Source organism: Gracilinanus agilis, chromosome 4, assembly GCF_016433145.1.
Source record: "Gracilinanus agilis isolate LMUSP501 chromosome 4, AgileGrace, whole genome shotgun sequence".
Taxonomy (NCBI): domain Eukaryota; kingdom Metazoa; phylum Chordata; class Mammalia; order Didelphimorphia; family Didelphidae; genus Gracilinanus; species Gracilinanus agilis.
The window spans coordinates 351,184,606-351,198,669 of record NC_058133.1 but is presented as its reverse complement, the minus strand read 5'-3'; positions in this window follow the sequence as shown (position 1 = coordinate 351,198,669).

The following is a 14,064-nucleotide window of genomic DNA, read 5'->3' as shown; positions in this document are numbered from 1 at the left end:
AAAGGTTGCATTCATTATTTCTGCTCTTTTGTATTTGTTTTCCATATTTTCCTGCCCTAGTACATGGTCAATCTTTGTGAATCTACCATATGCTACTGAAAAGAAGGTGTATTCCTTTTTATCCCTATTTATTTTTCTCCATATATTTATTAACTCTAATTTTTCTAAATTTCATTCACATCTCTTCTTTCTTATTTATTTTTTGGTTTGATCTATCTAGGTCTGATAGAGGTGGGTTGAGGTCTCCCACTAGTATAGTTTCATATCTATTTCTTCTTTAATCTCTAATAGTTTCTCCTTTAAAAATATGGATACTATAACATTAGGTGCATACACATTGAATACTGATATTTCTTCATTGTCTATACTGTCTTTCATCAGGATGTAATTACTTTTCTTATCTTTTTTAATTAGATATATTTTTACTTTGGTTTTGTCAGATATCATGAGTGCAACTCCTGCCTTCTTTTTCTCAATTGATTCCCAATAAATTTTACTCAGCCTTTTACCTTTACCCTCTGTGTGTCTACCCACCTCATGTGTTTCTTGAAGACAACATATGGTAGAATTTTGATTTTTAGTCCACTCTGCTATCTGTTTCCATTTATGGGTAAGTTAATCCCATTCACATTCAGAGTTATGATTGCCACCTGTGTATTCCTCATCATTTTGATTTCTTCTTTTAGACATGTCATTTTTCCTTTCACTATTTCCTTCTACACCAGTATTTTGCTTTTAATCAGTCCCCCTTTTCCCCATTCTTATTTTATTTTCCTTGCCACCTCCTCACTTTTTATCCCCCAACTCTTTCTCTTTAAGGTCTATTAATTGTTCCCCACCATTTCTTTCCCTTTTAATACTCCCCATCCCTATACCCCCACCCTTCATTATTCCCTTTCAAGTTGTCTCTAGGGTAAGATAGAATTCTATACCCCAATAGATCTGGCTATTCTTCCCTCTCAGAACTGATTCCACTGAGAGTAAGTTTTAAGTAATATCCATTACCACTCCCTTCCCTTCTTGCAATAGCATTCTTCCCCCACTCCATGCACCTGTTTATGTGGTATAATTTATCCCATTTTACTTCTTCCCTCTAGTTTCCCTTAGTACCATCCACTTTTTTTGCCCCTCCATTTTTTTCATATCATCTTAAGTAGCTTAATACCACAGTCTCTGCCTATGAATATTTCTTCTATCTATTTTGAAAATGAAAATATTTTTAAGAGTTACAGATGTCATATAATCAATCTGACCTAATTGAAGCCCTTAAAATTTCCCCCCCTTTCTTGCTTACCTTTTCATTGTTCTCTTGAATTTTATGTCTGGAAATCAAAATTTCCATTTAGTTCTGCTCTCTTCTTGCTTAGAAATCTTCCAATTAGTAAATGTTCATACTTTCCCCTGAAAGTATAAAGACAGTTTTGATGGGTTGGTGATTCTTGGTTGTAAACTCAATTCTCTTGGCTTCCTAAATATCATATTTAAAGCCTTTAGGTCCTTTACTGTGGAAGCTTCCTGATGCTCTGTAATCCTGACTGGGGCTCCTTCATATCGGAATTGTCTTTTTCTGGCCACTTGCAGTATTTCCTGCATGGTCTGGAAAGTCTTGAATTTGGCTATAATATTCCTGTGGGTTTAATGTAGGTGGTGATTCATGGATTCTTTAATGTCTATTTTGCCCTCTTGTTCAAGACTTTCAAGGCAGAGGGGCAGCTGGGTAGCTCAGTGGATTGAGAGTCAGGCCTAGAGATGGGAGGTCCTAGGTTCAAATCTGGCCTCAGCCACTTCTCAGCTGTGTGACCCTGGGCAAGTCACTTGACCCCCATTGCCTACCATTACCACTTCTCTGCCTTGGAGCTGACTCCAAGATGGAAGGTATGGGTTCTAATTAAAAATAAAAATAAATCTCTCATTACAGAGCTAAAATCTTTTTTTGGACATGAAGAATTCTGTCTCTGATCCTACTTGCATATATTTGAAGCTTTATTTACTAGGTATACATGTTAAACCTCTCACTCTTCTCACATAGCCTTTGAGAATAAGACTGACCTCCAAATCATGATGAAAGAAATAAAAAAAACAACATTTGATGCCTATTCAACATATTTCTAATATTTATTTTATTTCCTTCTAGATACATATGCATGTGTGAAATCAGCAGACAAACAATGAATAATCAGTATTAGCAAAAATGCTCCCTTTTGAAGATAAAGGGAACTATTTGAATTAAATTTGTCAAAAGCTAAGCTAACTGAATTTGTTTGATTTAATCAGATCAGTTGTGATCTGCACTGAATTCTGATTCAAAATTTCTAACTGGAATTAAAAAAAAGGGAAGTATAAGGATTGTTTCCATTCAACAGACATTTATAAAATGCCTACTGTTTTTCAGGAATGATGATAGAAGTTGGAGAAACAGAAACAAAAATCATTCTAAAAGTAGGGAATCTTGAAGATTGTTTCAAAATCTGCTTTATTTCCTCCCCTCACACTGGATAGGACAGATATTTTAGCAGAAAAAAAGTCAAAGCACCAGGCTGTCTGTAGCAGCACTCTGAAAAGAAACCCACTAATCATTAATATAGAAGTTTTACTCTTTGTTTTTGGCTCATTCCAATAGAAAGTTAAAGAAAATCAAGAAATAAAATTAAAAAGAACTATTTATCTTTTCTTTCTTTTCTTATTCTTACTCTTATTTTTTTGATGATAGTATGGCAAGACACATACAATTACCATTTCTAACATATACAGTGAGAATTAGGGGAGTATGCCCAAGGTGACCATAGCAATATATAAAAGAACAAAAATTTGCATTATGCCCTAATTAACTGATAAAAGTCAGAAAAAATAAAGTAGCATTCTAGTGAGAAAAGTGGTTCTCAAGTTGGTCCTTGAGACTACCTTTCTTCTAGAGAGATAAAATAAATATCTTTGAAACAGAAACATAGTTTAGTGTCTTTGGATTAGTTAGTGTTGACTCTTAGGTTTTTATGGTAACATCATACAATCATTAATTATACACTCTATACCTAGCACTGTATTAAGAGCTTTAAGAAATGAATCATATATCTGAAGTATGATCTCTGCCATTCAGTGAGATTCTGAGCTAGTGGAGGAATCCAGGCATCATGCAGGAATCGACAAGAGAGTAAATGACAGCATTTATAATTAATAGATATTATATATAGTACATAGTATAATATATATATATATATATGTATATATATATATATAATCATGTATCACTGCTGAATATAAAGAATATTAAATTAGGAGAATGGAAAAGTCACTACTGAGCATGGAAATAAGGGATGAGATGAAATGACAAAATATATAAGAAAATAAAATTGGCTGAAGCCTTAGATGATTTTAATGCATTTGATTCAGCAACTCATTTTTCTCACATCATTCAGATGAAATTTCTGTTCTTATTTTCAGTGTGTGTGTGTGTAGCATTTTTAGAGGCATATGCATTATTAAATATCAGATGGAATAATTTTTAATTTAAATATTTATTTTGAATATTTTTCCATAGTTACATGTTTCATGCCATCACACAATTCCTCTGGGTTTTACATGTATCATTAAGACCTAATTCCATATTACTGATATTTGGACTAGAGTTATCATTTAGTGTCTACATCGCTAATAATATCCCCATCAGTTCATGTGTTCAAGCACTTGTTTTTCTTCTGTGTTTCTACTCCTACATTCCTTCCTCTGAATCTGACTCGTTTTCCTTCTCATAAGTCCCTCAACCTTGCTCTGGCTCCTAGCATTGCTGCTAGTAGAGAAGTACATTATATTTAATTGTACCACAGTGTATCAGTCTCTGTGTACAATGTTCTCCTGGATCTGCTCCTTTCACTCTGCATCAGTTCCTGGAGGTCATTCCAGTTCACATGGAATTCCTCCAGGTCATTATTCTTTTGAGCATAATAGTATTCCATCACCAACAGATACCACAATTTGTTCAGCCATTCCCCCATCAAAGGACATTCCCTCATTTTCCAATTTTTTGCCACCACAAAGAGAGCAGCTATAAATATTTTTGTACTAGCCTTTTTTCCTTATTATCTCTTTGGGGTATAAACCAAGTAGTGCTATGGCTGGATCAAAAAGTCTTTTAAAGCCCTTTGGGCGTACTTCCAAATTGCCATCCAGAATGGTTATATCAATACACAACTCAATCAGCAATGCATTAATGTCTCAATTTTCCCACATCCCCTCCAACATACAGCACTTTCCTTTGCTGTCATATTAGCTAATCTGCTAGATCTGAGGTGGTACCTCAGGGATGTTTTGATTTGCATTTCTAATTATAAGAGATTTAGAACATTTTTTTCATGTGTTTGTTGATAGTTTTGATTTCTTTATCTAAAAATTGCCTATCCATGTCCCTTGCCCACTTATCAATAGAGGAATGGATTCATTTTTTTTTGTACAATTGATTTAGCTCCTTATATATTTGAGTAATTAGACCTTTGCCCTAGGTTTTTCTTATAAAGATTTTCTCCCCCAACTTGTTGCTTCTCTTCTAATTTTGGTAGCATTGGTTTTGTTTATACAAAAACCTTTAAGTTTAATGTAATCAAATTATTTGTTTTATATTTTGTAATTTTTTCTAACTCTTGCTTGATTTTAAAATCTTCCCTTTCACAAAGATCTGAGAAGTATACTCTCCTGTGCTCACCTAATTTACTTATAGTTTATATTCCTGTGCTCACCTAATTTACTTATAGTTTATATTCAAGTCATTCACGCACTCTGAATTTATCTTGGTGTAGGGTATGAGATGTTGATCTAGCCCCAATCAATCCCATATTGTTTTCCAATTTCCCCAGAAGTTTTTGTCAAAAAGTGGGATTTTGTCCAAAAATCTGGGTTATTTTGGTTTATCATAGACTGTCATGCTGAGGTCACTTACCCCAAGTCTATTCCACCGATCCTCCCTTTTGTCTCTTCACCAGTACCATATTGTTTTGATGACTACTGCTTTATAGAACATTTTGAGATCTGATAATGCTAGGCCACATTCCTGCATATTTTTTTCATTATTTCCCTTGATATTCTTGGCCTTTTCTTCTTCCAAATGAACTTTGTTATAGTTTTTTTTCAAATTCAGTAAAAAAGATTTTTGGTAGTTTGATAGGTATAGCACTAAATAAGTAAATTAATTGGGGTAGGATGGTCATTTTTATTGTGTTAGCTCATCCTACCCATGAGCAACCAATGTTTTTCCAATTGTTTAGATCTAGTTTTAATAGTGTGGAAAGGGTTTCATAGTTGTGTTCGTATAATTCCTGTTTTTGTTTTGGCAGATAGATTCCTAAGCATTTTATTTTGTGTAGGGTAATTTTAAATGAAATTTCTCTCTATAACTCTTGCTGCTGTGATAAGTTGGAAATATATATAAATCCTGATGTTTTATTGCATTTATTTTGTATCCTTCAACTTTGCTAAGGTTGTTTATTATTTCCATTAACTTTTTAGTTGATTCTCTAGGATTTTTCAAGTAGACCATCATCATCTGCAAAGAGGGATAGCTTGTTCTCCTCACCGCCTATTTTAATACCTTCAATTCTTTTTTCTCTCATTGCTACTGCTAATGTTTCTAGTACAGTGTTAAATAATAGAGGTGATAATGGGCATCCTTGTTTCAATCCTGATCTTATTGGGAAGGCTTCTAATTTATCTCCATTGCAAATGATGTTTGATGATGGTTTTAGATATATACTGTTTATTATTTTTAGAAAAGAACCTTCTATTTCTTTACTTTCTAGTGTTTTCAGGAGGAATGAGTGTTGTATTTTGTGAAAGGCTTTTTCAGCATCTATTGAGATAATAGTGGTTTTTATTGGTTGGTTTGTTGATATGGCCAATTATGTGAATGGTTTTCCTAATTTTTGAACCATCTTTGCATTCCTGGTATAAATCCCACCTGAAAATAATAAATAACCCTCTTGATCACTTGCTGGAGTCTTTTAGCTAGTATTCTGTTAAGATTTTGGCATCTATATTCAGTAAGGAGATTGGTCTGATTTGCATTTCTTTAATTATTAGAGATTTAGAACCCTTTCTCATGTGCTTATTGATACTTTTGATTGCTTTATCTGAAAATTGCCTATTCATGTCCCTTGCCCATTTATTAATTGGGGAATGGCTTGATTTTTCATACAATTGATTTAGCTCCTTGTATATTTGAGTAATTAGACCTCTGTCAGAATTTTTTGTTATGAAGATTTTTTCCCAGTTTGTTGTTTCTCTTCTGATTTTGGTTGCATTGTTTTTCTTTGTATGAAAACTTTTTGATTTAATATAATCAAAATTATTTATTTTACATTTTGTAATTTTCTCTAACTCTTGTTTGGTTTTAAAATCTTTCCTTTCCCAGAGATCTGACAAGTATACTATTCTGTGTTCACCTAATTTACTTACAGTTTCCTTCTTTATATTTTAGTCTTTCACCCATTCTGAATTTATCTTGGTGTATGGTGTGAGATGTTGATCAAAACCTAATCTCTTCCTTATTGTTTTCCAATTTTCCCAGCAGTTTTTGTGTTATGATGATAATAACAGATATTTTGGAGAAGCAGATAAATGTGTCAGGGCCAAATAGAGCTTTAAGTCAAGAGCCAGAGATTGACAGGCTACAGTGAGGAAAGGAGGGGGTAAAACACTCCTGATTCTCAAACCCTTCCCGCTCTAACTGCTTCTGCTTCAGTTGGTAATGAAGACAGGAATAAGATTCTTCTGGTAAGTTTCTCTTATGGCTGAAACCCCAATAATGTTCCTTTTCATTAATTTATATTCCTTTCAGGTCAGTTAGAGGAGAGATAACAGCTAGCTATCTAACTGTTGAGGACAGAGGAGATCTTCTTTAAACTGGCAGCCAAAAGGATTCAAACTAAATATACAGACTGAATTGTAAGTATCTTCCCAAATAATTATCAGGCACAGATTTGAAGGTAAAAAGTTATATTAGGAATTAACAAGGAAAATTAGAGAAGTCAATGAAGGTTTTAGGATAAAGGAAAGGTGACCCTGAACTGTTAAATTGATGCCCCCTTCCCCCTCCTCATTGGAAGGATGAAGCAGTTAACTAAAACTGGCTCTCTTGCTATAGATGAATATCTTACTCTCTAATTATTAAGTAATTATATAATTATATTAATGAGGAATAGTAATAACAAATAGGCTAACCCTATGAGTAGAAATCACTAGCTTATGCTACAATGGCCACCTCAGGAGAAACCCCAAGTCAAGAGAAACAAGCAGAGTGTTGGCTCACATCCAGTCCCACAAATTAACTGTCTCCAACCCTTCTCAACTGCCCCTCACCCAAAGTTCTCCAAGGGGGTCCCATGGAATTCTGGGTGAGGCTCTCCCTGTACCTTTGCAGGGATTCCATGCTTTGCATCTGCACACAACATATTCTCTAATCTCTTCCATATTGTTTTCCAATTTTCCCATCAGTTTTTGTCAAATAGTGGATTTCTGTCCCAAAAGTTGGGCTCTTTGGGTTCATCATACACTGTCTTGCTGACATCACTTACCCCAAGTCTATTCCACTGATCCTCCCTTCTATCTCTTAGCCAGTATAATATTGTTTTGATGATCGCTGCTTTATAGTATAGCTTAATATCTGGTACTGCTAAGCCACCTTACTTTATGTTATTTTTTTCATTATTTCCCTTGATATTCTTGATCTTCTGTTCTTCCAAATAAACTTAGTTATAGTTTTTTCTAATGTAATAAAAAATGTTTTGGTAGTTTGTTAGGTATGGCACTAAATAAGTAAATTAATTTGGGTAGAATGGCCATTTGTATTATGTTAGCTCATCCTACCCATGAGCACTCAATGTTTTTCCAATTGTTTAGATCTAATTTTACTTTTTTGGAAAGTGTTTTGTAGTTATGTTCATATAATTACTGTATTTGTTTTGGTAGATAGATTCCTAAGTATTTTATATTGTCTAGGGTAATTTTAAATGGTGTTTCTCTTTCTACCTCTTGCTGCTGTGATGTGTTGGAGATGTATAGAAATGCTGATGATTTATGTGCATTTATTTTGTATCCTGCAACTTTCCTAAAGTTGTTGATTATTTCTACAAGCTTCTTAGTTGATTCTCTAGGATTTTTTAAGTAGACCATCATATCATCTGCAAAGAGTGATAGCTTAGTTTCCTCCTTGCCCACTATGATACCTTCAATTTCTTTTTCTTCTCTAATTGCAACTGCTAGTGTTTCTAGTACAATGTTAAATAATAGAGGTGATAATGGGCATCCTTGTTTCACTCCTGATCTTATTGGGAAGGCTTCTAATTTATCCCCATTGCATATGATGTTTGTTGATGGTTTTAGGTATATACTGTTTATTATTTTTAGGAAAGGTCCTTCTATTCCTATACTTTTCAGTGTTTTTAATAGGAATGGATGCTGTATTTTGTCAAAGGCTTTTTCAGCATCTATTTAGATAATCATGTGATTTTTGTTTGTTAGACTGTTGATATGGTCAATTATGTGGATGGTTTTCCTAATGTTGAACCATCCTTGCATTCCTGGTATAAATCCCACCTGATCATGATGAATAACCCTCTTGATCACTCGCTGGAGTCTTTTTGCTAGTATTCTATTTAAGATTTTTGCATCTATATTCATTAAGGAGATTGGCCTCTAATTTTCTTTCTCTGTTTTTGATCTACCTGGCTTTGGAATCAGTACCATATTTGTGTCATAAAAGGAGTTTGGTAAGACTCCTTCTTTGCTTATTACTCTGAGGTACCACCTCACACCTAGCATAATGGCTAAAATGATAGCAGGGGAGAGTAATGAATGTTGGAGGGGATGTGGCAAAATTGGGACATTAATGCACTGCTGGTGGAGTTGTGAACTGATCCAACCATTCTGGATGGCAATTTGGAACTATTCCCAAAGAGCAATAAAAGAATGCCTGCCCTTTGATCCAGTCATACCATTGCTGGGATTGTACCCCAAAGAGATCATTGATAAACAGACTTGCACAAAATATTTATAGCTGCACTCTTGTGGTGGCAAAAAACTGGAAATTAGGGGTATGCCCTTCACTTGGGGAATGGCTGAACAAGTTGTGGTATATGTTGGTGACTATTGTGCTCAAAGGAATAATAAACTGGAGGAATTCCATGTGAACTGGAAAGACCTCCAGGAATTGATGCAGAGTGAAAGGAGCAGAGTCAGAAGAACATTGTACACAGAGACTGATATACTGTGGTAAAATCAAATGTAATGGACATCTGTACTAGCAGCAATGTAATGACCCAAGACAATTCTGAGGGATTTATGGAAAGGAACACTACCCACATTCAGAGGAAGAACTACAGGAGTAGAAAGACAGAAGAAAAACAACTGCTTGGACAGTTGGGTTGATGAAGACATGATTGGGGATGTAGACCTGAAAAGACCACACCCATGTAACTATCAATAATGTGTAAATAAGTCTTGACTGACCACACATAATAAAACCAGTGGAAATGTGAATTGGCTACAGCGGAGTGGGGCGGGGGATGAAGGGGGTGAAGGGGAATGTAAAAACATGATTTATGTAACCATGGAAAAATTTTTCCAAAATTAAAAAAAATATTTTAAAAAAAAAAGGAGATTGGTCTGTAGTTTTCTTTCTCTGTTTTTGATCTACCTGGCTTTGCGACCATATTTGTGTCACAAAAGGAGTTTGGTAGAACTCCTCCTTTGCTTATTATGTCAAATAGTTTGTATAGTATTGGAATTAGTTGCTCTTTGAAGGTTTTATAGAATTCACTAGTGAATCTGTCTGGTCCTGGGGATATTTTCTTAGAGAGTACTTTGATGGGTTGTTCAATTTTTTTTCTGATATGGGATTATTTAAGTATTCTATTTCTTTTGCTGTTAATCTAGGCAATTTATATTGTTGTCAATATTCATCCATATCACCCAGATTGCTATATTTATTGCAATATAATTGGACAAAATAGTTTTAATGATTGCTTTGATTTCCTCTTCATTATAGGTGAGGTCTCCCTTTAGATGGAATATTTTTAAAGTGCTTAAAACAATCAATGGGACATGGTAAATGCTTAATAATTTTTTGTACAATTGTGAAATAGCACAATGATCCTAGAAAACAAAGGAGTTTCACATTACATAGACCTTTATAACTAGCAATATCATTACTAGTCTTTATCCCAAAGAGAGCAAAGACAAATATAAATAAATAAATATATAGATATAGATATAGATATAAACACATACATATATGCATGTATGCTTATATATATATATATATGTATATATATATATATATATTTTTATGGTGGCTCTTTCTGTAGTGGCAAAGAATTAGAAACTGAAGAGATAATAATCAGTTTTAGAATGGCTGAACAAGCTGTGGTGTATGCTTATGATGGAATATTATAATTATAAAATAAATATTTAGGAAGATTATTTTAGACAAATCTGAGAATACATATGAACTCATAAGAAGTGATATGAACAGAATAAGAAAAACACAGGACATGTAGCAGTAATATAAGGATAATTAACAATGAAAGACTTAGCCACTTAGAACAAGACTAATTCAAGGAGATTCAAATGAAGGTATGATGAAAAATTCTATTCACCTACAGAGAACTGATGAACTTTAAATGTAGACTGAAACATACTTTTTCAAACCTTCCATATATTTTCTTTTTATCTAACAAATATGGAAATGTTTATCATTGTATTTATAATCAATAGAAAATTGTTTGCCTTCTTAAAAAGGAGGGAATGGCATGAGGGAAAGAGACAATTAGAACTCAATTTTTTTAAAAAAGTGATGTTAATATTTTAACATGTAATTAGAAAATATTTAAAGTGTTTAAAAATTACATATTCCTTGATTTTTAGAGTAAATGATATTTTGACACTTGAATACAAAAAGGTTCAATATTTTAAAACTGAAATTGCATATTCATATGCAACCCATCACCAAATATGCCATTAATATTGATCATGCTAAAAAAGAAATTTATAAAAAAGTAGAAATATCTCACAATGAAATATTCTAGAACCTCAGGGCAGGGTATATTTAATAGTTCAATTGTACCGAGTAGAAAGGAATTACTTTTGGAAGTGAGTATTATTTTATTTCATAGAATGCTATAGTATACTATATAAGTAATACACTATCTTTAGAGACTCCTCAAGCATTTCAGAAATTTGAGCCACAAATTTTGCACATTTCAGAACATATTTACCCAAAAAAATTGAAGAAGAGATTTCCATTTGGATTGTATGGCTTTGCACAGGGCCTGATTTATATCTGATTTGGCCACTTGTCTTAAAACGCCACTAAAATGAAATTTGTCTTTTGTGGATTTTCTTGGAGATAAAATCTATTATTAATATATTCTGCAATGTCGTTGAGTATGCCCCTGAAGAGTGTTATATAAACACTACTTCAATAACAGAGAACAAAATATAATGAATGATTGTCAATCATTACAGCGTACTTTAAACTATATCTGTTTGTTTGCATTAAAATAAAAAAATAATTGGGGCATTTTAAATGACAATATTTAATAAATGCTGTCTAAACAATGCAAATAAATAAAAGAAGGCTTTATACCATTTCCACAACAAAAATACTTAATAAATAAAGCTAAAATAATGTCTGAAAATAATAGTAAGTTCAACTGTGTTATTTGAACTAATCTTGAGCACCAATAAATTTATTGTTATATCTACTATCTGAGATCATTTTAAATGGTCCTTTTCCTGACTATAAAAAAATTCCATATAATCAAGATTTTATTAAGTTGGCTATATTAATAATCTAGAAAGAAAATTAAGTATATTTTAAGCTAGAAAATTAAAATCTATTAAACATTAAAATATGATTATATTAGCAAATAGTTTGTTCAACATTCATGGCATTTCCAGGGCAGCCTAATTGAAATTTGAATTTTTATGATTTTTCACTGGGCAGAAACTCAACAATTGTGGTATTAATGCTAATGATCTAATGATTAGACATGATAAGAATATAGTGAGGTTATTTTATTAGCAAATTTGAACTGTGATGAAACATGTTTAAAAGAACATAGAAGTTAATATATACTTTAAACATCAATATCTCCCAATACTAAAGAAGTAATAGCTAATATATGGTCATAGGAGGTACCTATGATAGCTCCATTAAAATTATTTATGATGAATTAATCTTGTTGGTAACCCTTAAATAACTTGAATAATAGTAATACTGTATAGTTATATAACACATCAAGTTTTACCCTTCAAAAAGGTCCTATTTATATTTTATCATCTACTTATGAAGGCCATTGTTATCTCTGGCACTAAAGTACAACAGAGATTAAAACCAAAAGTTCAAATCCTTTTGAATATGGACTCTTTGAATGACAGTATATATGTCATCTGAAAATCAAATGCAATAAGTTTGGGTAATTGGATTTGATCTTTTCTCTTTTAATTTTATCTGCATCCATTTTGTTTGGGCAAGGTCTTTTAAATGATATTTAATCAAAATTTTCACTTTTACCATTTTTGTATCTTGTTTGGTGATTTTCTATATCTTTGGTTATATTTTCTTATATATTATAATCTATATAACTTTTCTTATTTTTGCTTACCACTTAGATAAATGTGCTTACTAATTATTCATTTATTATATTTATAACTTTTTGCAGATGTTAATAGAATTTGGTATAAAATTATCAGATTGATAAGCTAAGGGAATCTCTTCTATCCTTCCCAAACCCTCTTAAGGGATGGTAATAAAGGAAGTTCACACATTTTCATATTAGCCGAACATTTTATCAACCTATATCAGAAATATTTAAGGGTATAGTAAATATAAGTTTAATATCTTACTATGCCACTGTCTCAAAGCAGTAAAGAAAGTCTAGCCTTTCTCAAGCTCCCTTCAAAGCATGAAGTATTTTCTTCTTTTAAAAGGGACAGACAACATAGCAGTTTTATGGCTTAGTCAATTAAGAGCCAGGCCTAAAGATTGGATGTTCTGGATTCAAATATGACCTCAGACATTTCTTAGGTTTTGACCCTTTGCAAGTCAATTTATCCCCATTCCCTAATCCTTGCCACTCTTCTGCCTTGGAACCAAATCACAGTATTGATTCTAAGACAGAAGACAATTTTTTTTTTGTGAACATACAAACTTATTTAAGTATCTATCGATGTCTCCCTTCAAATTTATAGAGATGGCACAAGTTTTACATATATTTTTTCCATTAATTTACTATTTTTGGCTGGCATTGCCCTGTTCATATTTAATATGCATTAATAGTGTAATAAATGTTATTCAGTTTTTGAGTTTTTATATGAATGTATAATTTTAAAAAATAATATTTAAAGGTAAAGTTTCTCATAATTGTTATTTTAATTTTATAAATTTCATTTATTATTCTTAATAAAATCAAAATACATAATGCTTATTTTTATGATCATATTTACTAAATCGGAAATTTTCTGAGTAAGACACAATGTAGAAACATTTAAAATATTGATTAATTTTGTTCTAATTTTTTTCATATTTTTTTGATTCAATTTTAGTTTATATGACTAGGATTTGCTGAAAGTTGTGGAGAGTACGCATATTGTAAAAATAGAGCCCAAGTTGAAATCACCCTCTGATTTTAGAACCTAATCCATTACATCATATCTCACTCTGTACCAATTTTCATTAATGCTGGGACTTATTTCTCTTCTCTCTGTTTTGTTGTCATTTCTGCAAACCCTTATTGGCCTTGGGATTACCATTATTTCTTTTACTATCATTTGCTGGGCTTTAAATTTTCTAAGAACATTTTTTCATTTTTATTGTCTTTTCTCATCTTCCAAGTGAATTGTTTAGAAAGCCTATCTTTGGAAATTAAATTGTGATGCTATTTTAGTGCATTTCTGTAGATAAGACCTATCTTGGTTTAGGGAACTAATAGAAGTCAACAGAATACCCCAGGTTGGGACTACTCAAACAGCAGTATATATATATATATATATATATATATATATATATATATATGTAAAACA